This window comes from Anser anser (genome assembly GCF_964211835.1).
Source record: "Anser anser genome assembly, chromosome: Z".
Taxonomy (NCBI): Eukaryota; Metazoa; Chordata; class Aves; order Anseriformes; family Anatidae; genus Anser; species Anser anser.
The window spans coordinates 25,546,483-25,572,652 of NC_139723.1; the positions used below are offsets into that span (position 1 = coordinate 25,546,483).

At 41.6% G+C, this 26,170-nt stretch overlaps 1 protein-coding gene across 8 annotated transcripts in view; it reads left to right on the forward strand.

The window, feature by feature from the left end:
• The first annotated feature begins 288 nt into the window (after positions 1–288).
• The window catches only part of PAM (peptidylglycine alpha-amidating monooxygenase), a 138,881-nt gene continuing 112,999 nt past the window's right edge, over positions 289–26,170 (forward strand). For all 8 annotated transcript variants that reach the window (XM_083817888.1, XM_083817889.1, XM_083817902.1 and 5 more), the window contains exon 1: positions 289–409. The gene's annotated coding sequence lies outside the window, so the exon portion shown is untranslated. The remainder of the gene's footprint in view (positions 410–26,170) is intronic.

Here is a 26,170-nt window from a genome sequence, read left to right on the forward strand (position 1 = left end):
TTCCACGGCCCAGGGTAAGGCCCGAAGCCCTTCGGCCGGGCCTTCAGCTTCCCGGCCGAGAGGCGAGCAGCCCGGCACAAAGTTACGCGGTACCGGCAAGGAGGAGGGCCGCCCGGCGATACGGCCGTGCCTCTGCCGGGAGCCCTCGGCACCTCGCCGCCCGCCGCCGGGGACCGAGACGCCCTGATCCAGCTCGGCCCCGCCGCCCGCCACTGCTCGGCAGAGGGCGACGTGCACGGCGCCGCGTCCCGGTCGGGGCGGTGCGGGCGGTGCGGGGCGGGGGGTGGTGGCGGGGCTGTCTCCACCCCGGGGCGGTGCGGGGCGGTGGCAGGAAGGGGTCGCGGCGGTGGCGGCGGAGCGCGGCAGCCCCGGGTGTCACTGCCGCCGCCAGCGGAGCGCGGCCGCCGCGGTGAGTGAGTGGGGACGGGGGGCGAGGAGCAGGAGGTGGCTGCGGCGGTTTGCTCCGCCGGTGTCTGCGGACGGAGGGGCCCCGGGCGCTGTGCCCCGCCGGACGGGACGGGACCGGACCGGACCGGACCGGACCGGACCGGGCGGGACGGGGCCGCCTTCCCCGGGAGGGCGAGGGCCCGGCCGGCGGGGCTGGAGCTGCCACAGGGACCGGGGCCGGGGCCGGGGCCGTGCCGCGTCCCGGCTGGCCGGTGGTGGCCGGTCCTCAGCCGGAGAAGTTTCCTCCGGGGCCGTGGGGACGGAGACGGCGGCGCTGGGCCCCGGGTCACCCCAAAACACCGAGGGGTCTCCGCTCGCTGCCGCCCCAAGGCGAGTCTGAGCCGCGATGTTATGGCTCCCACCGCCCTGCGAGCGACGGCTGTCGCTTTCCTTCTTTCTTTCTTTTCCTTTTTTTTTTTTTTTTTTAAACTCTCTTATTTTGTGGCTCACGCACCCGTCCGGGGTTTGTTCGCCTCTCCCCCAACTTCGTGGTGGTGGCTGCTGGAGGGGCCCGGTGACACCGCTGCCGGCCTCGGGCTCCGCGGGGAGGGAGAAGAGAAAAGGGAAAAGGGAAACCTCCTCCGGCAGGCAGCGGTGTGGGCAGGGTGCTGGCGCGGGGACTGCAAGTTCTGACTGCGGGAGCCCGGGGTGCTGCCTCCTGGGCGTGGGGGGGCCCCTCCGTGTCCTCGCGCGTGTTGCAGCGTTAAGAGGGTTGGCACTAAATCTTGCGTTCAGACAGCTACAGCTCAGTCCCCAAATATCATTTTCTTAACTGATTTATTTTGTAGAATGTTATTGTTTTCACTGTGTGTCTGATAGCACAGCACAGCTTGGGTTGGAAGGGACATGAAAGCCCACCCAGTTCCAACCCCCCTGCCATGGGCCGGGACACCACCCACCAGACCAGGCTGCCCCCAGCCCCATCTAGCCTGGCCTTGGAACACCTCCAGGGATTGGGCATCCACAGCTTCTTTGGGCAACCTGTGCCAGTGCCTCACCATCAGGAGATTAAAAATAATTCTGACAGAGATTGGTGAGCGTTTGCCAACTCGTGCTTGCAGAAAAAATGGAAAGCAGGTTGAATTTGGTTTGAAAGCTGAGTCCTGAACTCAGCTAGTTTCTGTGATGTGCTGGTCCCACTACAGGTGCAAGTGGAAAGGAGAGGCCCGTGGGTGTGGGCTGACAAACAGCCAAGAGCACGTGGGGAACACGCACACCTTCCTCCCTCAGGCTTGTGGAGGCAGAGAGATCTGATCCAGAGTACAGGTCCACCTCTGCGTTGCTTTGTCAGTTTCCTTGTCAAGTGGTGAGATGCCCTCCAACCCACTGCGTGTCGAATAGAATAGCATATGAACTAATCTGCTTTTTCAGATGTTATTTCCCTGCATGTGGTTGATTTCAGGGAAGTGTTCGGTTTGAGAGAAATTTTCTTCTTGATTCCTGTGTGTAGATCCTAAGGAACTGTGGTGATAAAGGCATACGTATTGAAGACAAGCTTGTTCCTGGCCTGTTGCCTGGTTTTACAAGTAGTCATGGCTCAGGATTTCTGCTGCAGTCCTCCTCTGACAGGTTGAGGGAAGTACCCATGTTGCGTGCTCAAGAACAATGGTGTGTACAATGAAATGAAGACTGTTTTTAAAAGTCACTAACTTGCCAGTTTTCCACATAACAATTTGATCTGACTGTCACTGATCATATTTGAGATGAAGAATTTAGTAGAGCTCCTGGGATGCTTATGTGTGTAATTATATCCAGACTTACAGTTACTAGTGCAAACAAAGATTTGTAAATGATCACAAATTGAGCCAAACAAGCTAGAGAAATTGTCTGATTTGTATGTGAAAACAGCTTCTAACAATTAGGATTAACACTTCATGGAGAAGATTACAGATTATACCATACCTTCCATGTTATGTACGGCAGGTTATACTGTATTACTCTGTTCTTGCGTCTTCAGAAGGATATCTGGAGCTGGCTATGCAGCTGAATTGTTGCTAGATTGGCTTACAAGTCTGGTCTAGAATAACATTTTGTATTCTTCAAGTCAAAGTATTTCAAGCAATTAAAAAAAAAACAGTTAAAGCATCGTAGTTCAGTGTAATGCTAAAGAGACAGAAAGAAACACTGGATGTACTGTAACTACATAGCATTGTTGAAGTTCTGTGTGTTTTTTTTTCTCATGCTGCAGAATTTGGTTTCATCAAGTAAATGCAGGGTGTCTTCCCAAGGCACAACTAAGTATTTTCTGATTACAGAAAACGGCAAATTGGAAAGTGGTGGAACCAATGAGACTCTTAATATCTGTAGGTTTAAAATCTGTCAAACAGTAGCCTTCCCTTCTCTCTGCTTGTTAAGCTTTTTTTTTTTCTGTTTTCCTTTCTTCCTTTTTTCTTTTTCTTTTTTTTTTTTTTTTAAGGCAGTAAATGAGAATATATAAAATGGACATACACTGGGCTGCTGAGAGACAGTGACGTTTACTCCTTAATGAATAATACTCTTCATTTCTCTGTGATGATGTTCTCCTTCCTAATGTTCTTTTTTTTTTTTTTAAATAGTGATTCAATATATTCCTACAGAAAAATGTAAAGGTTTTATTGAAAAATATTTCAATTCAGTATTTCATAATGATTATGGGTTACTTTGTAACTTGTGTTAAAACTAACTTTTGTAAATTTGCTACTAGAATTATGTGGGAATAAATGTGTGGAGAGCTTCTTTCTATGTAAAACTATGATAAATTTTTGGAAGGATGAGATGAAGTCAAGCAAGATTGAGACTGGCTTTTGAAACTCACTGTTTGTTAGATAGAAGTCTTGATGGTACTGTTTTTTGTTTTGTGTTTGTTTGCATCAAATTGTGCAGAGGGCAACCTTTTCATCTGTACGTGAGAAAGAGAACGAAATGTAGAAATCATGTTTAGAGGGTGTGTGGAGATTATGCATGAAGAGATGCCAATGGGAAGAAAGTTTTTCTGATTTAGTTAATAGAATCAAGCTGACTGACTTCTGTCTGAGGAAGAGGCTTAGCAGTCATGAGTTTGAAGCGCTCTGTCTCAGCAGCATTCCATGTATCATGAACACTTACCATAGTTTTTGCAGTGAAAGATGTCTCTCTCTCTCTCCCTCCATCTACCAGTGTATTTTATTATCTTTATTCAAATCTTTCACTTAGAGGAATCCCACCATTCAACACAAAGAAAAAAAAAATCTGTGCTTTGCAGAAACTGAAAGGCAACAAATGATAACCAAGGTTATTCTGGCTGCAGAGTTGAACTTCCTACATTTGATGCAATGGCCATCTTGACAAAAACAGTCTGTTTTAAGGTGCTGTGGTTCTGTAACAGCTAAACAGAGTATGTAATCAGAGCAAATCAAACAGGTGAAAGCAGTTCACAGGCAATACTGCATACAGGGACATAAAGCTTTTACTTTGAACAAAACCCACTTCAGTCACTTGCATTTATTTTCTCATAGGTCTCTTTTTCATCCTTTTGTACTCATTCTTTCACGCTCCTATGTTCATGAATACCAGGGTAGATGGAGGTATCCTGTTGGTCTGGCTGGGGGTAAGGGATGCTGCCTGCCAAGTCCTCATCATGTATTTTGAGTTATTTGTGACTGGTAATGATGTTGCATGATCTTTGCTGCGTTTATGTTTGCTTTTGACAAAGGATGAGGATGAGTCATGCCACATACTTGTGGTTCCACATAACATGGTATACTCTTGCATGTTACATCGGAGCCTGACGGTTCCTTTTGTTATCAATACTCTTTCTTGGATTTTATGGCTGTTCTTGATTTCTTTATTTGCAGCATGCATGCCATTCCTCTTCCTCTTGCTCTGATTTTTTAGCCTGTGCTGTTGTGCATTCATGCTCCTGGTATGCCAGTATAATATTTACTATATAAATCTCTATAAAAGAAGGGTATCTCAAAAGGTTGGTTGAAGGAATGTGTTATGAATCTGAACATTTGTTTGTGCTCCCTTTTAAAATCATCTATCATTCTGTCATGATCCTTAGTGTGATGGGTTAATCGAGGCTTAAATAACTTACAGGTAAATATGTATATTTGCTTCTGACACTCCCATTGGGTGTAGGAAGTGGCCTATTCATTTTCAGATTTAAGGTTTTTGACTTTTTTTAAAGCTGTGGTACTAGATAAAACCTAGAGGACCACTGTAAAACTATAAATGTTTGGTTTGCTTTTATCCTCCAAGGATACAAGTGAATTTTTGTTTAGCTGTGCATTTGCTTTCTGTTGTAGGCCTGTAAATCATGTCTTCCAATCTTTACAATAAGACACTCATGTTAAGGCATACTGTGGATTGTCTTTGTTTTCTGGATTGTTTCAAAAATGTCCATCTAGTTTCCAGCATATAATTTTTCATGGTCTTCATATACTCATTTGTTCTTGTTTAATATGATGCAGTAGTTTAATTCTTACTTCCTTCCTTGTAGTATTTACTCTGCTTTCTTTATAAAGAACAATCATGTCTTGTCTTAGACTTTTTACTGCTAGATTCAATGATTTTGGCTTTCACTTGTTTTGTACCAGGAAAATTAAGAGCTTGTTGTGATTCTAGTAGCCCTTTCTCCTGCTGGATACAGCTTGGAAGTATCTTTCTTGTACACAGTGACTGGGACTGTACCTGATCTTTCAGACAAAGACAATGACGCTAGTATAAACAGATAGGTGATGGAGAAAAATAGGAATGGATAACACATAAAATTGCTTTTTATTATTTGTTGTTATGAATACATAATAGTAGCTTTGATTATATGCTCACAGGATACATCTCTTCTTTACAGCTGATAAAATGGTAGATAAGAACAGAAAATCCCTACGTTTGACTTAAGAACAAAAATTTAAAAATACTTCAATTGTTTTGATTCTCAAAATTGTCCATTTCTTTTTTATCATATTCTGAACTTACGGTGAATGAGTAATACCTCTTCAACACTGCTTCAGCAGATTCTGTAGATGCAGAATATTGTATTTTAATTCTGTCTCATTTATATGAATATTAGATATGCTTTTTTTGATTCTGTCCAAGTTAATGAAACTCTGTCACATCATTCTTGTTTGAATGCAGGCTGTGGTTGTCCTTCCTTGATGAGTTTCGTACTTATTTTTTATATATATTCTAATGCAGTTTCTTCTAGCTTAACTAATAATCTTTCATGCTATAGTATGGCTGAAAATACACGCAGTTTCCACTAGACCAACTCTATTGTGTTTTCTTTTGTCTGGAGGGAGCATCTCTTATTTCATCAGAGAACAATGGCATAATCTGCCAATAGAACATAAATATTTCGTTTCTTCTGGCACTTCATTTTTCACTTCCTTCTGTCTCTAATTATTCCTAACTTCAGAATCTGTTTAATTTCCCCTTCTATTTGATTCTGTTTTATTAAATGTATCTTCAGTGAAACCAAAATGAACTTGCATGTAGGTATGTAGATAGTAAACAGAAGTAATTCCAAGGTATATTTCTAAACTACAGGATGATGTCAACCCATAAGTTGTCTGTCTGATGCTTCCAACAGTAAGTTTCAGAGGTCAGTAGCTTATAATGTTGAGAAATTTAAGTGTCGGTGGTGAGCCATTCCATGTTGGGGTTGAGATGTAGCTTTGCTATGAAGAGAGTAGAGACAGAGATTAGAAGAGAACTGGAGGAGAGCTATGGGAACTGAGAAGAAGAGCAGCTGATATGAAGGTAAGTCCCCTGAAGCAAGCCAGTGTGCAGAGGAATGTGGTGTCACTGGAAGAGTGAAGAGGAGGCTGATGTGAAGTGGGGTAGAAGACAGGAGGCAGTCAAGAACAGACTGGGATGGCTCATGTATCTAACTTGTATTGCAGCAAGTGTGTTACTTCTCACGTCTTCATTAACAGGTGTTTAAAACATTCCCAACTTCTGTACTTGTGGATGACATCAATTATTACTGGGTATAATTGGATGTTTTGCTCTGTGATGTTCATTAGTATGCATTCACAATCCAACATCAGCAATGCACTGTTATACTACTATCTTCATCTGTGTTGTTCCAGGAAGCCATAGAATTTTCTCTTGGAAGCAGATTCCTCCTTGTCCCCTCCTCAGTTGAGTCTACTCAGTGTGAAACTACACCTTTACATCTGTTCAGGTATTGAAGTCGGTTATAGCCCAGTGTTTTATCCACAACAACAGTGCTTACTTATTGCTGGGGGATTGGTTTTGATTCTGGGATTCCAGTGATTATTTTGCTTTACAAGTCAGCTATAATAGAGTTCTTTTCTCCTTAGGCGTCGTTCATGGGTCCTAAAGCTAGATGGTTTAATGAGTAGAGAGAAGAAAATTGCAAAGCTGACTTGATAGGTTTTCATGCTTAAATACTGCATTTAAAAGGGAAGGGGGATGGATGGACAGAGAGAAAAGCTATACTTCACTTTAAAACACCAGTGCTCTGTTTCAGACTTCCATGTTATATTATTTGGTTTTCTGTGGATTATTTATATTTAGAGTGGTTGGATTTTAGTTCTTTTCTATGCATGTTGTACTCTGGACTCAGTTAAGGAGCTGGATTGCATGGTACTAAGAATCCCAATCTCATTATGGAAGAGATTAGGATTTCTGGGGTGGATTTTAATAAATCTTTATCTTGGTTTAAACAAAATAGCTTTTGCTTTTTACTTGCCTACTGATGTTTTTGCTGGAACAGTGTTAATATATTTTGATCACAAAATTATTAGTTTTCTAAAGTTTGTTAATTCAGAGTAGTCCTTTCAGAAGACCTTTCTGTGATACATACATTTAAAAAACAGTTTAAAATGTTACATAGCTTTTATTACTCGTGACAGTTGATGAGAATGTTAATTAAAGTGGTATCTATTTTTGTTTTTCTCGTTTCTTTTTTGACAGCGAAAACATGCTTCTTAATGCTCTTTTTTTTTTCTTTTCTTTTTTTTGCCTTGTCTTACTGCTTAGAGGGATGCCTTTCTCCTAGAGAAATCACTACAAAATAACAGAATGGCTGAAGTTGGAAGGAGCCTTTGGAAGTAATTTAATACATATAATCTCACACCCCACTTAAGCAAGTTCAGCTAGATTGAATTGACCAGGACTGTGCCCGGTTGGCTTTTGAATACCTTCATAGATGGGTACTCCACATCTTCTCTGGGCAGTGCGTGGCCATCTTTGACCACCCTCGTAAGAAGGTGGCTTCTTGCGTTTCAGTTCATGCCTCTTGTCACTGGGTGCTGCTGAGAAGAACCTAGCACTGTTGTCTTTGCTTTCACACATGTCCCCATCAAACCGATAATTATATATATATTGATAAGATTCCACCCTCTCCCGCCCTTGATTCTCCTCACCTCCAGGCTAAACAGTCCTACCACTCCTCATATGACAGATGTTCCAGTCCCAGCATCATAATTTCTATAGCCTGTTCCTGGACCCTGTCCAGTATGTTCATGCTTCTGCTGCACGAGGGAGCCCAGAACTGGACGCAGTACTCCAGGTGTGGCCTCACTAGGGCTGTCTAGAAGTGAAAGATCACCTCCTTTGACCTCCTGGTTGTTCTGTTCCTCATGCAGGCCAGGATGTCCTTGGCTGGCTTTGCCACAAGAGCAATGAGTTGCTGTCTCCTTTCTGTCTTGTCCTTCAGAACCTTCAGGGTCTTTCTTGCAAATCTACTTTCCACCTGGTGAGTCCTCAGCGTATACCAGTGCATAGAGTTGTTCTTCCCCTGGTACAGGACTTCTCCTGTCAGCCACTCCTCCCAGTTTTGTGTTATCTGCAAATGTGCTGAGGGTACAGTATTCCCCTCCACCCAGATCGTTAATGAAGATGTTGAACAGGATTGGACCCAGTATTTATTCCTGGCGTATAATGTTGGTGACCAGCTTATGGCTGGTCTTTGTGCTGCTGATCACATATGAGCCTGGCAACTCAGTCAGTCCTCTTCATTGTCTGTTCCTCTAGGCTGTTTTTCATCACTTTGTCTATGAGGATGTTATGAGGAACTGTGCAAAATGCACATTGTTGGGTGATTTAGACTGTGTACTTAAAATAACAGTTCTCTGAAACAGTGTGCTATATAGATGTTCTGGAAATTCATGGAGAATGATAGTGCTTATGTGGGGGTTCTGAGTGAATCTGCTGCTGCATGGTATAGGTCCAACTCCAGCAACAGCTTGAGGTTGTTCTTTGCTGACAGTAGCTTTGCAGGCCTGAAAACATGTTTGTTTAGGGTAAGGTCTCAACATTTTAAGTGTGTTTAAATTGTTAAAACAGTGGATTATATGATAATACCATCTAACTCCCGTAAGAAATTGCCCATATAATTCACTCAGGAAAGACAGTTATCTTTTGTATCTTCCGTAAGTCATAAGCTGTGATGGTAGTAGCAGTGACTTATTACAGTCTTTCCATTGTGGAATGACCCTTAATAACTCTCTTGCACCAAAGATGTTTAAAGTTAGTTATTAGCTTTCTTTCATATAAATCTAGCTGGGTAGATGAGGGGAGAGCGGATGTGGTTTACCTTGACTTCAGCAAGGCTTTTGACGCTGTCTCTCATAACATCCTCATAAACAAGCTCAAGAAATGCAGCCTAGATGAGTGAACCTAGAACAGGTTGCCCAAAGAGGTTGTGAAGTCCCCTTCTCTGGAGATATTCAAAACCCGCCTGGATGCCATCATGTGCAATGTGCTCTAGGTGATCCTGCTCAGCAGGGGTGTTGGACTCTATGATCTTCAGAGGTCCCTTCCAACCTCGGCCATTCTGTGATTCTGTGAAACTGTTACTGATGAGAATAATCTGTTTTTCTGTCTTTAAGTGGTCAGCAATACATAGCAATCTGTGAGTGTCAACAACATGGAGGTCCTTCCCATGTTGGCCGTCCTCCATCCCTAACATACACACACTTTTCTGAGGTCCCCGTTCCTGACACTCTGAGGTGTCAATCAGCACAGACATCTACTTAAACATGGGTGTTTTAGCTCCAACCATAGTATCCATTGACTGCCAAAATATTCTGGACTGGTAAGACTTGGAGCATCGGTGTAATCCACAGGTTGCCGACAGATGTCGCTGCGGATTTGTGCAATACTGAGACTTCTCAAGGAGATTACCCATATCCACTTTCTGCAAAAACAGATTGAAATCACGTCTGTGGAGCATATTAAAGAGTATTGGCTGAGTATGCCAAAATTAAGAATATAGCCTCCTGTTCTTGGACCAGCATTTTGGAAGAGATCAGTTTGCCTGAGAGAGTCCTCTGTAAACGTTATTGTCTGTCCTGTGCTGAGATTAAATTCATATCCTGTTTCAGACACAAACCCAATAGACATTTCTGTGTGGTGGTGACCTAACGATAGTTGGTAAGTGGTGTAGCCTTGGACTCTCCCCCCTCTATTCAGACTTACTACTGCTTGTGCCAGCACTGTTGGCTGGTTCTACAAGGTGTGCGTAGGTGGAAGAATTCACAAATGTTCTTTTAGTAAGATGATATTATGCTCTACTAAACTGGTTCCCCAGGGATGATGGAGTATATGATAAACTCGTCCTACGTGGTTTTCACCAGCCCTGTTCTGGACTGTTTGTCCTGTGAGCCATTAACTGATTGAATACAAGTAGAAATACCTCACCATTGGCTTAATAAGCAAACACCTTTGATAGTGGCCTTCTGGTCAGCATGTACAGGAGGAAATACAGCCAGTTGTTTGCTACCACCACCTGACTATAAACCTTGACTCTGGAAGTAGCCCAGTATGATTTGTCTGCTGGGTGTGGCTGGGTGTTCTCCAAATTCTGACCCCAGAGAGGTTTGCTGCATATCATCCAGTCATCTGCTTGTCATCACTAGACTACAGTGTGAGACCTTTATATACTGCCCAAGAGCCAGTATAAAGATTTCTGAGGCTGTCAGTTCTTCCAGCACCATAGCCACAGCTATCAGTTTGACATATTGGCTGTTCCTCCTGTTCTCTTGGTAGTTTAGGAAGGCTTGTTGAGCCATTTTAAAGGCTGCTGCTTTCCGTTGGTGTTTCTCTTTAGCATTATCTTGTTGACTGATCAGTGAACCATGCATTTTGCTTCTGCTCTTGGGTTAATTGCTCATACGATGGAGCCTACTGCAGCCAAGATGGAGGCAGACCAGACTGGATAGAAAATGTGATTACCTAAGCCAATTTGTACTATTTTCTCCCGTAAAGCACTCACTGTATTTGGGCTGGTAGAGGCCACACAGAAATTCACCATTTCCATTTCATAGTACTAGTCCATTATGTCTTCCCAATTTATTGAATACAATCATTTGGTGGTACCCAATGTAAGGCCAGGAGCCCCAATATCAGTTACCTTGGCCCATTGGGTGATTCTTTGTTTCAGCTAGGGCTGAAAAAACAGCCCAAATATTTAGTTTTGCACCGATGGGGACAACCTCTATGACCAAAGTCCCAATCATGTATGTAGCCTGTCCATTTGCTGTCATAGGCTCCAATGAGCCTCATCCAGTGCTTGGAGCTTGAAAGGCTTATTGGCTATCTTTTGGCCTAACACTGCTTAATAAGCATTTTTTTTTTGGTCAGAGGTGGTTGCTTCCTTTTCTTCATGAAAGAACTGACTTTTTTTTTTTTTCCTTGTTTATAATGGTCTTAAGGTCTGGACCAAATATGGCATACATTGCCTCCAAAACCCCAAAGACTAATAAACTTGTACTTCTGCTCTGCTCTGCATTTCTGCTATATAGAATATGTTTTGTGTAGCTGACTTGGATATCTTTCTACAATGGCCCTGCTAAATTATCCTTCCAAATTTTGCTTCTTTTTCATATTTCTGAATTTTTTGATTATCAGTTCCCCAGCCATAATTTTGCATAGTCTCTGTAATATCACTCAGTGCTTCTCCCACTTCCCGCTCTGTGAGACGAGCAATGTGGATAACATAATCCACATAGCTGAGTGATCTACTGTGTGGGAGAAATACTGAAATCTTCCAAATGTGGGGCTGCCAGCCCATGGTGAATGATGGGGCTGTGTCGATAGCTCAGGGCAGCAGCACGCCAGGAGAGCACAGGTTGCTCCTGCAGTTCTTTAGCAGCTGGGCTTCCAAGGATTAAATGCTATCTGGATGGTGCCACGGCTTCAGACTCGACTCACTCAAGGAAAGTGGCAATGCTGGGTGCTAGAGCTGTGGGGGTGGGGGAACCCGATTTGATAATCAATAACCAGCTGTTGTTTTGTCAGAAGCTTCCAGGTGTTTTCATTGACCAACTGAGGCAAATAAGGGAGGAGCAGGCTGCGTTCTCCAGCTGTTCCAGCCTCTAATGGCTGCGTGGTCATCTGAGTGATCTTGGGGCAGTCTATACTGTTTGGATGCAGTCTGTTTGGGAGAGAGCCCAAACTGTTGGGACCCATAACCACTTTTTGCACAGTGATAGCGGAAACACTGCAGCCCGTGGAGGAGCCCCTGGTGGAGCAGGTGGATGTGGCCTGGAGGAGGCTGCAGCCCATGGAGAGCCCCCGCAGGAGCAGGCCACGGGCCGGAGCTGCAGCCCATGGAGAGGAGCCCACGCAGGAGCAGGGGGTCTGGGGGGAGCTGCCGCCCACCCGTGGGGGACCCGTGCTGGAGCAGTTTGCTCCTGGGGGATGGATGGACCCCGTGGTACGGAGCCATGTGGGAGCAGTTCTTGAAGAGCTGCTGCCTGTGGGCAGCCCCCGCAGGCTCAGTTCAGGAAGGATGGTATTCCATGGGAGGGACCCCACGTGGAGTAGGGGCAGGTAGTGACTGTGAAGGAGCTGCAGAGGCGAAGCATTAGGCACTGATTGCAGCCCCCATTGCTCATTTCCCTGTGCTGCTCAGGGGGAGAAAGTAGAAGAGAGTAGATAGGGAGAAGGTGGTTTTAGTTTGTTTTTAGTTTCTCACTGCTCTAGTCTGCTAGAGATAGGTAATAAATTTTATTCATCTCCTTGTGCTGACTCTGTTTTGCCTGTTATGATAGTTGTAGAGTGATCTCCCTGTCCTTATCTCACCCCTTTACCCCTTTTCATCATATTTTTCCCCCCTTTCCCTTTGAGGAACGGGAGTGAGAGAGTGGTTGTAGTAGAGTTCAGTTGCCCAGAAGGGTAAAACCACTGCAAAAGGTTGGGGTAATTAATAGGTTCTGAGGAGTTCTCCCTTTCTCAGCTGAGTGTGGAAGCAGAGGGGACCATCGGTCTGTCCACTGTCCTAGTTTCCTTTTGTGGTCTCTTTTGTCCTTTCACTTGCTTATATTTTTCCCATAAATAAAGTAGAGTTCCTGGTAGTTTTGTCATTTGGGACTTCAGATTCAAGTAAAGCTAAAAGCATCTTCTTTTGGTTAGCACTTTTGTGGCTTATCTACAGAATTTATATATAATGACATATCATTGCCTAACATGCTGTGATGTTATCTCCTTCATCTAGTCCACGAGTGTGCAGCACAGGCCACCCTGGGACACTCCATCACGTTCCCTTACAGCAGCTGCCCATGCTGACGTTTGGACTTCCCATGCCTTGAGTACAAGGCCCAGTAGGGCAGGTGTGGCTTGTTTGAGGAGCTTGTGATCTTGGACAAAATGTCTGCTACATGGGTACCCACACGACATCATAGTGTGGTGCGTTCGGAACGATTGGACCGAAGTTTAAAGAAGAGGTAGTGAATTAAATTTTTCAGAGCAGGCTTCTTTTCAATTTTTGTTTGTTTGTTTTTAAAAAAGAGGTCTTTTTTTAGGCTCATAGTCACGTAACTTGTGAAAGCAGAAATGCGCATAAAGCTTATTCATATGCTGATGTTGTATGCTCAGAAAACTCTTACAGGTAAAACTGCGTGTCTTGAAACAAAACGAGGAGTGCCAGATAACATGAAAAAGAGTGAAGCTTTTTTACCCTTCTTTGTGAAAAGATCAAACAAAATAACATTGTATTTGTCTGCCTTTGTTTTGGTCCATATTATACTACTGTTTTGGTTCTCCACCACATCCCATGGGATTTATGGAATACGCATTTCTTCATTTTCACTGCTTTTTATCTAACGTGATCCATTTCATTTTCAGAGCAAATTGAATTGAACGAAGTGGATACCTACAAAATCTTCTCTTCTGTTTTGCTTTTGGCAAAAAAATAAATAAAAAACTGCTTTTATACGCCATTGCTATCTTTTTTTCTGCAATAAACGTCTTCAAAAGAGTGGCTGTGATTTGCAGGTTGGTATTCTAAAAGTGGCTTCAGTGTCATGTGCTGCTTAGCCTTTTTTCGTAAGAGTTTGTGAGAATAATACAGGTAGCAATACTAGATTATCTGTGTTATTGTATCAGGTAATATACTGCCATTGAACTCATGATATGTTTCCGTGGAGATCTGGGTCACTTGTATTGAAATGATGATAAATTCAGTCTTTCCTGCTATAGTTGGCATTTGAATCTAATCAGAGTGGAAGCAAAATTGTTTGTTTGTTTGTGTTTTTTTGGGGGGGAAGAATAGAATATAGATTTTGTTGTTGTTTGCTACTTTTTACTTATTTCAGGGTAGTTGCCTGTAGTTAGTTATCAGTTAAATGAAATGGTTTATCAGTTAAATGAAATGGTTTCATTTATTTTTGAAATGGCCATGCTGTAGATCCAGAAACTTTATGCAGGTAGGAAACAAACCTAATGCTTCTCTGTCTCTTTAGGGAAAAGAATTCAACTTCCGTTACAAACAGTTCCTTTATTGCTATTTCTGATATTTGAACTATGTAAAATTAAAATTGAAAAAAACCCAAAACATTACTAGGTTAAAAAGAGTGACACTGGTATTATGTGTCAAAGAAAGAGTGAAATAGAGCTTCAGCACACTGTAGCAATGTTAAGCAATGCTTTTGGGTGTACATTAGTGCTTAGACATCTTAGAATACCTATACTGAGGCTTTTAGAATTGCTATGACACATTCCCTACTTAGAGATGGAAGTTTTGTTTTTGCATGGGGAAGGTCCCTCTGGGTGAGGTTAGCTGTATTCTGTGATATCTAATGGTAGAGCCTAGCAAAGTTAATCAGAAGCACTTTGCCTTTGTCAACTGTATTTTGCTATTTTTTTTTTTAATTTATGGTAGGCCTACTGCCTAGTGCTTCATAGTGTAGCACCTTGCTTTGTCAGGATACTATATGACAGCAAGAAGTAAACAAATAAGGAGGTCTCAAGGAGATTTCAAAATGAATTTGCACTGGAAAACAAGCTTTAACAACAAAAAAAAGGTGGAAAAAAGCTTCAGAAACTGCAAACTAAGGATTTTTTTCTTATGAATACAGAAGCAATGTCAAAATGTTCAAGATGACTTGTATGTAATATTGCACATACAGTACTTTCCTAATGTCAAGCTAAAGTGTTTTCTGAAAATGACTTGCAAACAAAAAGGATTAATGATTTAATTAAGCTCAAGCTCAACTCTCTTCATTTGCATAAGTGCAGTTTCCTGTCATCTTCAGGCAATTTGCAGTTTTTTGCAGCTATAAATAGTGTTCTTGTTATTTATTTATTCTGTTTGACCTCTTTTATTCATACTCTGTTCTGACTATCCATTTAGTGGACATGTTTGTACTAAATATGCCTGCAAAATAGACTATAAATAATTATCTTGTTACACTTGAGTGCTTTCTGAAGAATTTCTATGCACTGTGAAATACAATATGAAAGTTTCTCACGGTTAATTTCTTACAATGTTGGCAGCTTCATCTGTAAGGTACTGTCTGTAGTTGCTAAGGTTTGTTGGTACAAACTTGATGGACAAAAGTGCGCCAGAAGGTGGCTAACTGTGGCATAAAGCCACCTTAGTCATTGAATTTCTTGACGCTGCCAAGATCTTTTTGGAGGAAAGAAAGTTAATGGACCTTTCTGGCAGTGGGCAGAGCTGACTGCCACTCCTGCCTCTTGTTTCCTGACCCTAAGTCCCAGGATCCCCATCTTCCCTGCTAGGTCTTAGCTAGGCTGACCTTTTATCTGTTTTGTCCTGTCTCTCTGTTTATCCAGTCTCTACTGTTCGTTTCTTCAACCCATCAAATTTCATTGTAGACCATTTTTTTCTGAAAGTTGTTCTGCTGGTTACTTCTTCCTTTGCAATACTCAGGCATCTGTCCTACCTGATTTGAAACTGGGACATTTCTTTTCTGTTATGATGGTAAAGGAGTAGCAAAAAAAAAAAAGGGGGGGGGGTGGGCGGGCGGGGGAATGGCAGGCAGAATTTTCCTGCTGCTAGTTCAGATAACTGGATCTGGAACCAGACAGAACCAGACCTCTTTAAAGCTCTCTTTAAAACCTTTTATGTCTATCAAGTTGAATATTTTGGGGAGGGGAAGTGTGATGTGCTGTTCTGACAATACTATGCTAACTCACAAGGAGAGAGTACTAGGGCTATCGTGTTTGACACTTGTAGGCTTTTTGGTTTAATTTATCCCTACATTCCTATTTATAACAACTGTTTATCATTAAATACTAGTGGATGATCTCATTGGTTTGTCACTTTGAGAGCTTTCTCTTTTTCTCTTTTTAAGACAAAATAACTCTCAGCTTTGTAGCTACATCTTCAAAATACTTATTTAAAACACTTGTTTATCTATAATTGGCTTTTCCAAGTTGGTCTGTCTTTCTACAGTTTTCGCTTCATTTTTCTGCTCTGTTTATAATTAATGAGCTTTGTGCCCTCTTTTGCACTTGATTAACTTTTGTCAGGTAGTATTTTCATTTAATACAGAGTACTTTTTTCTTCAAGCAGTTGAGTTAGGGAAATCAACACTTTATTGAAACTTGGAAGACCACTGCCAAAAACTGTATGCCCTCTTTATACAGACTGACCTGAACTCTCAAGTTTGTGCTAGTGCTTTCAGGAGCAAATATTTCCAAAAAAAATGAATATATTTTCCATTAATATGCAAGATATATTCCATTACGCAGTGCTAAGAAACTGTATGCTCGCAACAGGACTCTGTCTGTGGTTGCTTTTGGTAAGCACCAGGGCTTTTTCTTTTGGAGGATGTTTAAATCATGAAGATCTTCATCTCTGTCTTATTTCATCTTTTTTGTCCCTGTCAGGACAATTTGACCTACATACAACCATGTCAGTTGGCTTAGGAAAAATTTTTGAGTTACTCAGTGTGTGTGTGAGATATGTATAATTTCTTTTCAATCAAAATAGTATATATTTAGTTATTACCTCAGAACTGACACTGAGACAATATCTATAAAATTGATCTTTGAGATAAGGTCTTTGTCAAGCAGTACGGTATTTGGGATATTAATTTTATTTGAAGTTGTTGGGGAGGGTTGTTTTTTATTTTTATTTTTTTATCTTTTAAATGAATGGATGGTAGTACTCAAGGGCAGGAATTGTCACATGCTGACCTTTTTACGAACTGCAAACTGATGTTACTCTTGGAGTTATGTTGGTATACTTGCATCTAAAACTGGCCTACTTTGTTTTAGAGTTACATAACCACTTCACTTCAATGGCTACCAGACCCCACCCCAAGCCACTCTCTCACTCCGCTTCCTCAACAGTGGAGAGAGAATAAGATGGGAAAGCTTGTGGGTCCGTATAAAGACAGGTGAATGGCTTACCAGTCACTATCACAGGCAAAACAGACTAGGCTTGGAAAATTAAGATAATTGCCACTTAAAATAGAGTAGTTGGTGAGAAACAAAGACAAAAACTAGAAGTATTTGGTCACACACACAGTAGAGAAATACTTCCTGATGTTCAGAGGAAGTCTCCTGTCTTCCATTTTGTGCCCCTTGCCTCTTGTCCTGTGACAGGACAGCACTGAAAAGAGCCTGGCTCCATCCTCTTTGCACCTTCCCTTCAGGTATTTATCAAAGTTGATAAGAACCACCCCCTGAGACATCTCTTCTCTGGGCTGAACAGTTCCTTCATCAACTTTGTGGCCCTTCGTTGGACTCCCTCTGGTATGCCCATGTCTTTCTTGTACTGAGGAGCCCAGAATGGGGCACTGTACTCCAGATGTGGCCTCACGAGAGCTGAGGAGAGGGGAAGGACCACCTCCCTTGGTGAGCTAATGACACTGTTCCTTATGCAGTCACAGCTGGCCTTCTTTGCTGCAAAGGCACATTGAGAGCTCATGTTCAACTTGGTGTCCATAAGGATGCACCACAGGTCCTTTTCTGCCAAGCTTCTTTCCTCCTCTGGTGCAGGACTTCACATTTTCCTTAGCTGAACTTCATGAGGTGCCTCTCAGCCCATTTTTCCAGCTTGTTGAAGTCCCTCTGGATGGCAGCATGACCCTCTGGTGTATGAGCCACTCCTCTCAGTTTTGTGTCATCAGCAAAGCTGCTGAGGGCACACTGCTCCATCATCTAGATCATTAATGGAGATGTTAAACAGGACTGACACAGTATTGACCCTTTGGGTATACCACTGGTTACTGGCCTCCAACTAGACATCATGTCACTGATAACCACCCTGTGGGCCTGTCCTTACAGCAAGCTTTCAGTCCACCTCACTGTCTGCTTATCCATCTCAACAGCTTGTCTATGACGATCTTGCTGAGGACAGTTTCAAAAACCTTACTGAAGTAAGGCAAAGTAGACAAAGTTTCAAAAACCTTACTGAAGTAAGGCAAAGTAGACAATATCCACTGCTCTCCCCTTGTCTACCAGGCCTTTCATTTCATTGTAGAAGCTTTTGAAGCTGGCTGAGTATGACTTCTACTTGGTGTATCTGTGCTGAATCCTTCTGATGGTTTTCTTCTTCTGCCTGGAAATGGTTTCTATAATTAGCTGCCTAATCTTCCCAGGGATTGAGGTGAGGCTGACCAGCCTGTAATTCCCTGGGTCCTCCTTCCTGCCCTTTTTGAAGATTTGAGTGACCATTTGCTGTCCTCCTGACCTTGCGTACTTACTTGGGTCACCAGGATTGTTCAAACGTTATCGAGTGTGGCCTTAAAATCACATCTACCAGCTCCCTCAGCACTTGTGTGGATCCCATAAGGCCTATGGACTTATGTCTGTTCAGTTTGCTTAAGTATTCCCTGACCCAGTCCTCTTCCACCAAGGATGCATTTTCCTTGCTTTAGACTTTGTACTGGCATCCAAGCCTTTGAGGTGGTTGTGTTTAATACGTCTCCTCACGTTTTCTAATGTAGAAAGAGGCCAACAGATTGGTGCGAGTAAGGTTAATTATTTGTTTCTACGTGGGCACAAAACTTATTCTGTAGAAATTAAATAGGTTTTATTTATTTTGATTGTGGTGGCTGCTGCTGTTAGCCATATCAGCTCCTGCTCTGGGTTAGCATTTTTCTAGTACGTGAGAGAGTAGAGCTGTGGCCAGCTGTCTGCCTTGGAGCACTCTTCTGCCTGTCAAGCTGGTGTTGATCTGACGGTAGAAGGATATGCTTTTAAATTAAATGTGACAGAAAACTGTCTTACTTCTTACCTACCCTCCAATTTCAAACTTAAACATTGTTAGTGTTTGCTCAAAGAATGCACTCTGAACCCAATAAAGCAAATATTATTACAGTCTGTAGTTTTGTCCCTGATTTAACAAAGCTTCTGGAAAAAGGACAGTAACACAGGCTTTGTAAAGGAGTAAACCATTTCTCATCTTTAAACAATTCTAGCGTCTTGCATGTATGAATTCTCTGAGGCCTTTTCTCTTGCTGTACATAAGCTGTCGGGTGGTTTATTTTTTCATTTTCTTAAACTTTGAGGTGTCCATAGCAGGTCTTAAGTGATTACAGTATTAAATTTCCATGAACTATACCCTGAGTTATTTCCCTCTTTCAAAGGAGGATTAAGGAAAATCACATTGTTTCATCTTAATCACACACAATCAGATAGGATTAGGCCCAGGATATTCAACTTTGTGACTGTTATTTTTGACTCATTTGCAAGCCAGAACTTCAACAGTGGGGGCTGTCATGTTCCCAGATTGAGAAAAGTAACTAAAAGTTGGCAATGTAATGAACAGCTACGTTCATTCTATGTTCCTGTTTTATGCTTATACAAGTTATTATATATTCATAACTGTGTTTTACAGTTAAGTAAAATACAAAACAGTCATGTCGCACTGTGGACATGAAGAATGTGATGCACCTGGTATCTGTACACTGATCTTTGCCATACATCTTTCATTTGTATCAAAATCTAAGTTGGTTTGTCATCTGTAAGTTCTTACGAGCTATGTCAAACTGTCTTTTCTTTAGTATCTTTGATTTTGCTAAAATCTTAATGCATATCTCCATAGTGTTTTCTTGGTGTTCATTTTGTAGACTAAGCACAGACACAGAAAGTACCCCATGCTTTTGGGCCTCCCTTAAGTGCTGTGTTGACATGGCAGCATCAGCTCCTAGAAAGAAACACTGAAACTTTCTGGGGGTGAGATATTTGGGTGTTGGTGTGGTGCCTGCTGCTGCCTGAGGAATGCCTCAACCACCTTCCTCCTTTTTGTTGTTGGGAGATAATGAGAGCATGTGCTGTGGAGTTCTGCCTCTGCTCAGGCATCAGGGCAATTTTCAGCAGTATCTCTGTATGGTGCTATCTGGTACAGCATTATTCTCCTCTCAAACCACATCAAAATATGATTGACTGGATTAGATAAGTTAGATATGCTAACTGTATTGTACGGTTAGTTGGTTACTACAATAGCTCATTGTTTTGCCTTCCAAGCAGTCTGTGACTTGGGATTATTATCAAGAGTGGTAGCATCATAACCGTTGTTTATTTTGTTATAACTGTTTGCTCTTTCATGGTGAAACTCAAACTGACTGTTACAATGGAGTGGTTTGTTTTTATTTAAACTGGTGTTAAGGACAGGTGTTGCATGTGTTACCAGTAGATATGGGTTTAGGATTATAACTCTGTGTGTGCTTGTTGCTGCTGCTGTTGTTTATTTTCAAAGGAGAGCTAAGAAATCGGATTTACATGTAGATAAGCAAAAAGTGCTTTGCTTGAAGGCTTGTTAAACTGTTTCTCTTAGCATGCTCTGTCTTTTCAATGTACTTTTAAGAAAATCTTTTCACAATACTATTTACTTTTTCTTTTTTTTTGCAAACTGCCACAGAAGGTTCTATGTAAATGACAAATCCCCACCAGAAGCAATTTCCTATTCATTTTGTGCTCTGACGTAGAATTATAAATTTGTGTTCTTTATGTCTACCTAGGTACTTTATGTGTAGGGCAAATAAATGAATCAATAATAAAACATGATGCAGTTGCAATAGTTTCTGTTTTCTTCTTCTATCTATGCTTTTCTTCTTAATATGTGAACTCTTCTTGAGGAAAATGTTACAGCTCTGTATACTGCCCTTTTTAGTGTTTTGCCTAGATTGTTGCTGTGATTTTGCGTTTTCGTTTCACTATTTATGAAGGGATTCAAATCCTTTGTTTTAATTGACTAATTCAAACATGTCTGACTTGCTGGATGCTTTGAGCCATCTTTAAATAAAAATGAACTTTTCAACATAATCTGTTTGCTCACCTGTAAGGCCAACATGGAAAAACAAATGGCAGTGTAAGGTGTAAGATTTCACTGTGAAGTTTCTGCTGAGCTCATTTAGGGAGTGCTTGCCTTGCTAAGCTTGCTTGCCAGCTGTTCCATAAAGCATTATCTTGTCCTAAGTAGATATTAAAATTTTCTTTATCAAAATTTACCTTCTGTGTTTCTGTCTAAAAGCTTGACAGGAGCTAGTGGGTATCATAGATGTAGTACACTTCTGCTGTGAAGTATTCGGTGCTGAAATTTGAAAGTTTTATAGTGCTATGAAACAATAAATCATGAACAGTATATCATGTTTCAGCATGAAACAGGAAATAGGTTGTAATTACCATGTTAAGTTTCCTCGTCTTTCCCTTCAGCTGGGATTTTCTTACCTGGAAAAGTAACCCACTTTTTTCAGGACAGTGACTCTTATTTGTGTAACAGTAACAGTGTTTGAGGCTGGGAACATCTATGGCAAATATGCAACTCTTGTTCCATAAGCAGTCTGAGGTCATACCATAACCCAGTTTGCTATAATAAAAGCTAGAAGCATAGAATCATGGAATGGTTTGGGTTGGAAGGGGCCTTCACGACCACCCAGTTCCAACCCCTCTGCCATGAGCAGGGACAGCTCCCACCAGACCTGGCTGCTCAAAGCCCCATACAGACTGGACTTGGACACTTCAGGGATTGGGCATCCACAGCTTCTCTGGGCAGCCTGTGCCGGTGCCTCACCACCGTCTGAGTGAAGAGTTTCTTCCCATTATCTAACCTAAACCTACCCTCTTTTAGTTTAAAGCTATTATCCCTTGTCCTATCACTACACCCCCTGACAAAGAGTTCCTACCCAAGCTTTCCTTTTGGCCCCCTTTAGGTCCTAAAAGTGTGCATCTCAAAGTGCGATTAATATGGCAAAGTCATTCTTCTAGAGCCAAGTTTCCAACTTTGGAAAACAAAGCATGCACTATCACCAAGACATTTTTGAGATTTGGAAATGGCATAAACCGAGTATGTCCCCTGAAGTGGAAGTGTTAAAATTACTGGACAACGGTGGAATGGATTGAGGAATAGATATTTATTTCTGTCTAGTATTTAGCTGGCCTTCAATGTGCTTTAGTTAGCTCTTAGGCCAGCAACGCAGTAAAGAAATGGTGACATAACAGTGACTGAAGGATAACACTATTTTAGGGCAAGGCAGGAAACTTTCTGTGGATTGAACAAAAAGCTGTGCTGACATTCCATTGGCAGAGCAGCAAAAGCTACCTGATAACCATGAATACATGAAGCTAAGGGAGTGGAAGGAAATTAGTATGCTTTTTTTTTCTGTGTCTGTGAGGAGCATGTGGACAGAGCGACACTAGGGTATTTTTAGATGATGGAAAGTTGTGGTTCACTTTGGAATTTTTGTCTGAAATGCAGAAATGTAAAGTGAGATGAACAGTAGGACTAGTCTTGCTATGTACCTCATTTTTCTCTCTCAAGGTGAACTGCTCCACCCTTAAAATGTAAGTAGATATCATTATGTGCATTGATGTTCCTTTTAAGGAAATGTATCAGATGTGAGAAGTTTTTGCCTTCTGCAAAAAAAACCTGCTCATATGTGTCAAGGATCAATATTTACAAGCATTAATTGGGTGTGGGTATTGTAGTACAGTGTTTGTATTTAGATGTTAATCTTCAAAGCTAAGCTTTGAACTGTAGGAATGATCCACGGGGCATCTTTTGCTACAGTTTTTAAAATACGAATATATCAATGCAAGTGCCTGGGTGCATGCTGTTTGTAAATACGTTGCACCATAACTATTTCAGAAATGCCTGGTCCTGATTCTGAGTTTTATTTTTATAGCTAATCCCTGGGTATTGCATAAAGCAAGCCCGCCCAAGCAGCAGACTCTAACTGAAGGGATGCACAGACTGGGAAAAAATAGGACATGTTTTAGGTGGTTAAATGAAAAAGAGTTGGGTAGCTGGAGAAAAAGTCACTTGTTGAGAACAGTTGTGGATCTATTCTTTTTTTTTTTTTCGTTTTTATCTTCCTTCCCCCACACCCACTCCCCACTGCTCCCTGCCGTAATGTGATCATAGCTTTTGTTTTTACCGAGTGTTTTGTAGCTGGTGGCAGGATGGTTGAGTGCCTCTGGGAGCCTTGAAGAGATGGGCAGCAGTGGTGGTGGTCTTTCCAGAAGCATGTGCATGTGTTGGTCCCTTCCCACACCACTGCAGTATCAGGAAAGATGTTTGTTATGGAGTTGTGTGCAAAAACAAACAACATCCAGACACAGTCTATAAAGAGAAAGCTGTGATAGCAGTTTGGTACTACGCTGCTTCTGTGAGAGCCTTTTAGGACTATGCAGTCCATAATAGACTTTAAGTGGGGCTGGTGCCAAATAAGAGCCAGATTTGAGTAGGTTTGGTGGTAGAACCAGGTGAAGCATTTAAAAATATTTTGCTTGGCCTGAAGTAGCTGTGTGTGTTATTTACCCTTTGTACGCTCCGTGATGTGGCCAGGTTCAGGAATCCATGCGGTAGAGTAAGGAGATCCTGCCTGAGGTTCTTTGCCTCCTTTTTACAACTAGTGTTAGTGGTAATAAGAATTGCTGCTCTGTTTCAACGTGTTAATCACTATAGAGGAATAGACAATCCCTAAATTTGGAGGGGTGTGTGTGTGTATGTGTGTATATATATATACACTGTGTTTACTTCATATATATCTACACACACACACATATGTATATACATATATATATGTATATATATATGTATATACATATGTGTGTGTGTGTATATATATGAAGTAAACACAGTAATCTTCTAATTCAAAATGTTTTCTAATTGAATTTTCGATTCATAATCCTTTATATCGCATCATAATATTTTTCGTATATTATGAACTTAAATTCATCTGGTTATTTTCAGCTATTTTCAATCTACTGCTAAGTGTTAATGCGTTTAATATTCAGCACTTCTTATAGCTGTACAGGACAAGCTATAAGAGGTAGTACCTCTTATAGCTTGTCCTGTACCCACCTGTTCAACAATTACTGACTTACATGGCTTATGCACAGGTTTCAGTAGGGATGGGGGTAAACACTGCTGAATATGTTCTGGGTAAATTTTGTGTGCATGGTCTTGGTCTCTTTCAAGAGAGATTGGGTGTGGGGGAAGAGTTCAGTGAAATATACGGGTGTAAGCAGTTTGGAATGCCTTTTAATAAGAACAGTACTTCAGAATATGCTGTCATGATTGCTAAAGAATGCAAACTATTTTTTTTTCCTCCATTCTTTCTATTGCTGTTGAAATGAGATTTCTGGATGATTACGGAGTCTTAGAAGCTTACACATATGAGTAAACAATTGCATGTGTCTACAAAAATGAAGTCAAGATTGCTGTTTTATATACACCAACCTTAATTTTTCAGTACTTGGCTTTCTGACCTTAAGAAGGAATTTGTGTGCTTGTCTCTCATTGTAATTTGCAATCCCATTCTAACATATTTCGATGCCCTAACCTTGTGCCTGTCTCCAGTCATAGTCCAAAATAATGTGATTGCTTATTGTTTTTCCTCTTAGAACCCACACCTTGTTCAGCTCAAATCAAGCCTCTAAGAAGCATGCCAAACTGTTACTTGGAATTTTATTATTTTTCTATTTCTTTTCTTTTTCCTTGTAATTGATACTTGTACCTTCTTGGTCTAAAGCGGTATTTTTTTGTGGAGATTAAAAAAGTAACATTATATAGACAAAGCCTTATGGCTGACAGTACCAACTTCCCATATCAAATTAAGCTACAAGGATGCTTGAGGAAGAAATGACTACCCTTTATTTTTACTTTCTTTATAAATGAGTTGTAGGTGGGTTAGCTTGAGATGGAAGAGGAGGTTGTAGAATTTTCCCAGAAAAATACTTTTCATAAGGTGTTCTAACTGAAGAAACTGACACAGTCACTTAGTTCCTAAATCAAGACTCTGAGGTAATGGATTTATTGGATTTATTTATTTTTACATTCTCTGAGGGGATGGATTTAATTTCTTAGAGGTGCCAGATACTGCCTGTCGCTCCTCATCTCAAAACTGAAAGGGTGTTGTGGGAAAAGTGTTACAGACGAATGTCACTTGAAATGCCATATGTGTCATTTAGCAGTTTAAGATTGCGTAGGTTTTCATTTTTGTCACGTGCAACTACATTTTCAGCTATGCAGTCAAGATACTAGCACTCCAGTTCTAGAACAGGCTTTTATATTTGGTTGCATATATCTGTTTTTTTTTTTTTTCTCCTTCTTTGTAGTCATTTGAGGATGAATTGGAAATGGCATGCACCTTTCACACCCTGGGTTTAGAAGGAGCTTCACTCCAGATGTTCCTCTGGCCCTTTCGGCTTCTGGTCGGGCACCTTTACCTGCTCTAACCAGCTTGTTGTGCCAGTCTGAGGGCGGAGCCAGAGGGGGCAGAGTATCTGCCATTTTCTGCTTCTGTTTTGAGATGCTTTTTGTCTCTGAACCCGCTCACCTACGAAGATGAGGGCAGTTCGTGTCCATTAGGGTCCTAATCCTGCCTCAGCGGAGAAGTAAGGAAAATAACTGGCTATGACTTTCTGCCTTGCTGCAGTTAGAGGGAACTTGTTCGAGTGCTGTGTATTTAACTTCTTGATAATGACAGTTCTCCAACTGTTCCATACATTTTTCCTACCAATTACATAGCATTAAATGTATGAAGTAGCAAAGGCTGTGATGGAGAGCAATATGCTTCTTTGTACCGTGGTTCAATAGTTTTTGAACCAGGCATGCATGCAGAAAGTTTGCTATGAAAAGCAGTCTATGTGTGTAAAATAGAAGTGTTCTGCGCTTGTACTTGAAAAAAGGCCAGCAAGTTTTTCTTTGGCTGGTTGTTTCTTAAAAAGTGCAAAATTTGATGTGTTGAATGACAGCTAATTCTGGAAGTGGTTGGAATATGAGGCCTTAAAAGCCTTCTTAATCTACCATGTCAGAATTTTCAACCTACCTGTGGGAAGCGCAGCTGTCTTGCAAGGATTTGATTAATGTTAGAATTGAAACTGTGGCACTTATTAAACAACCCATTTCAGCAGCTCTTCTAGACATTCATTTTAGACATCGGGGGAATCCTAACCATAAAGCGTTCGTAGGATCTCCGTGTGTTCGTGGGAAGCTGACATCAGCCTCCTGCTCAGGAGGCAGTTTTGATTTCTCTAGAAAGAAAGAAACGTTTCTGCATTGGCAGACTGGAGTCTAAACAGAAACCTGAAC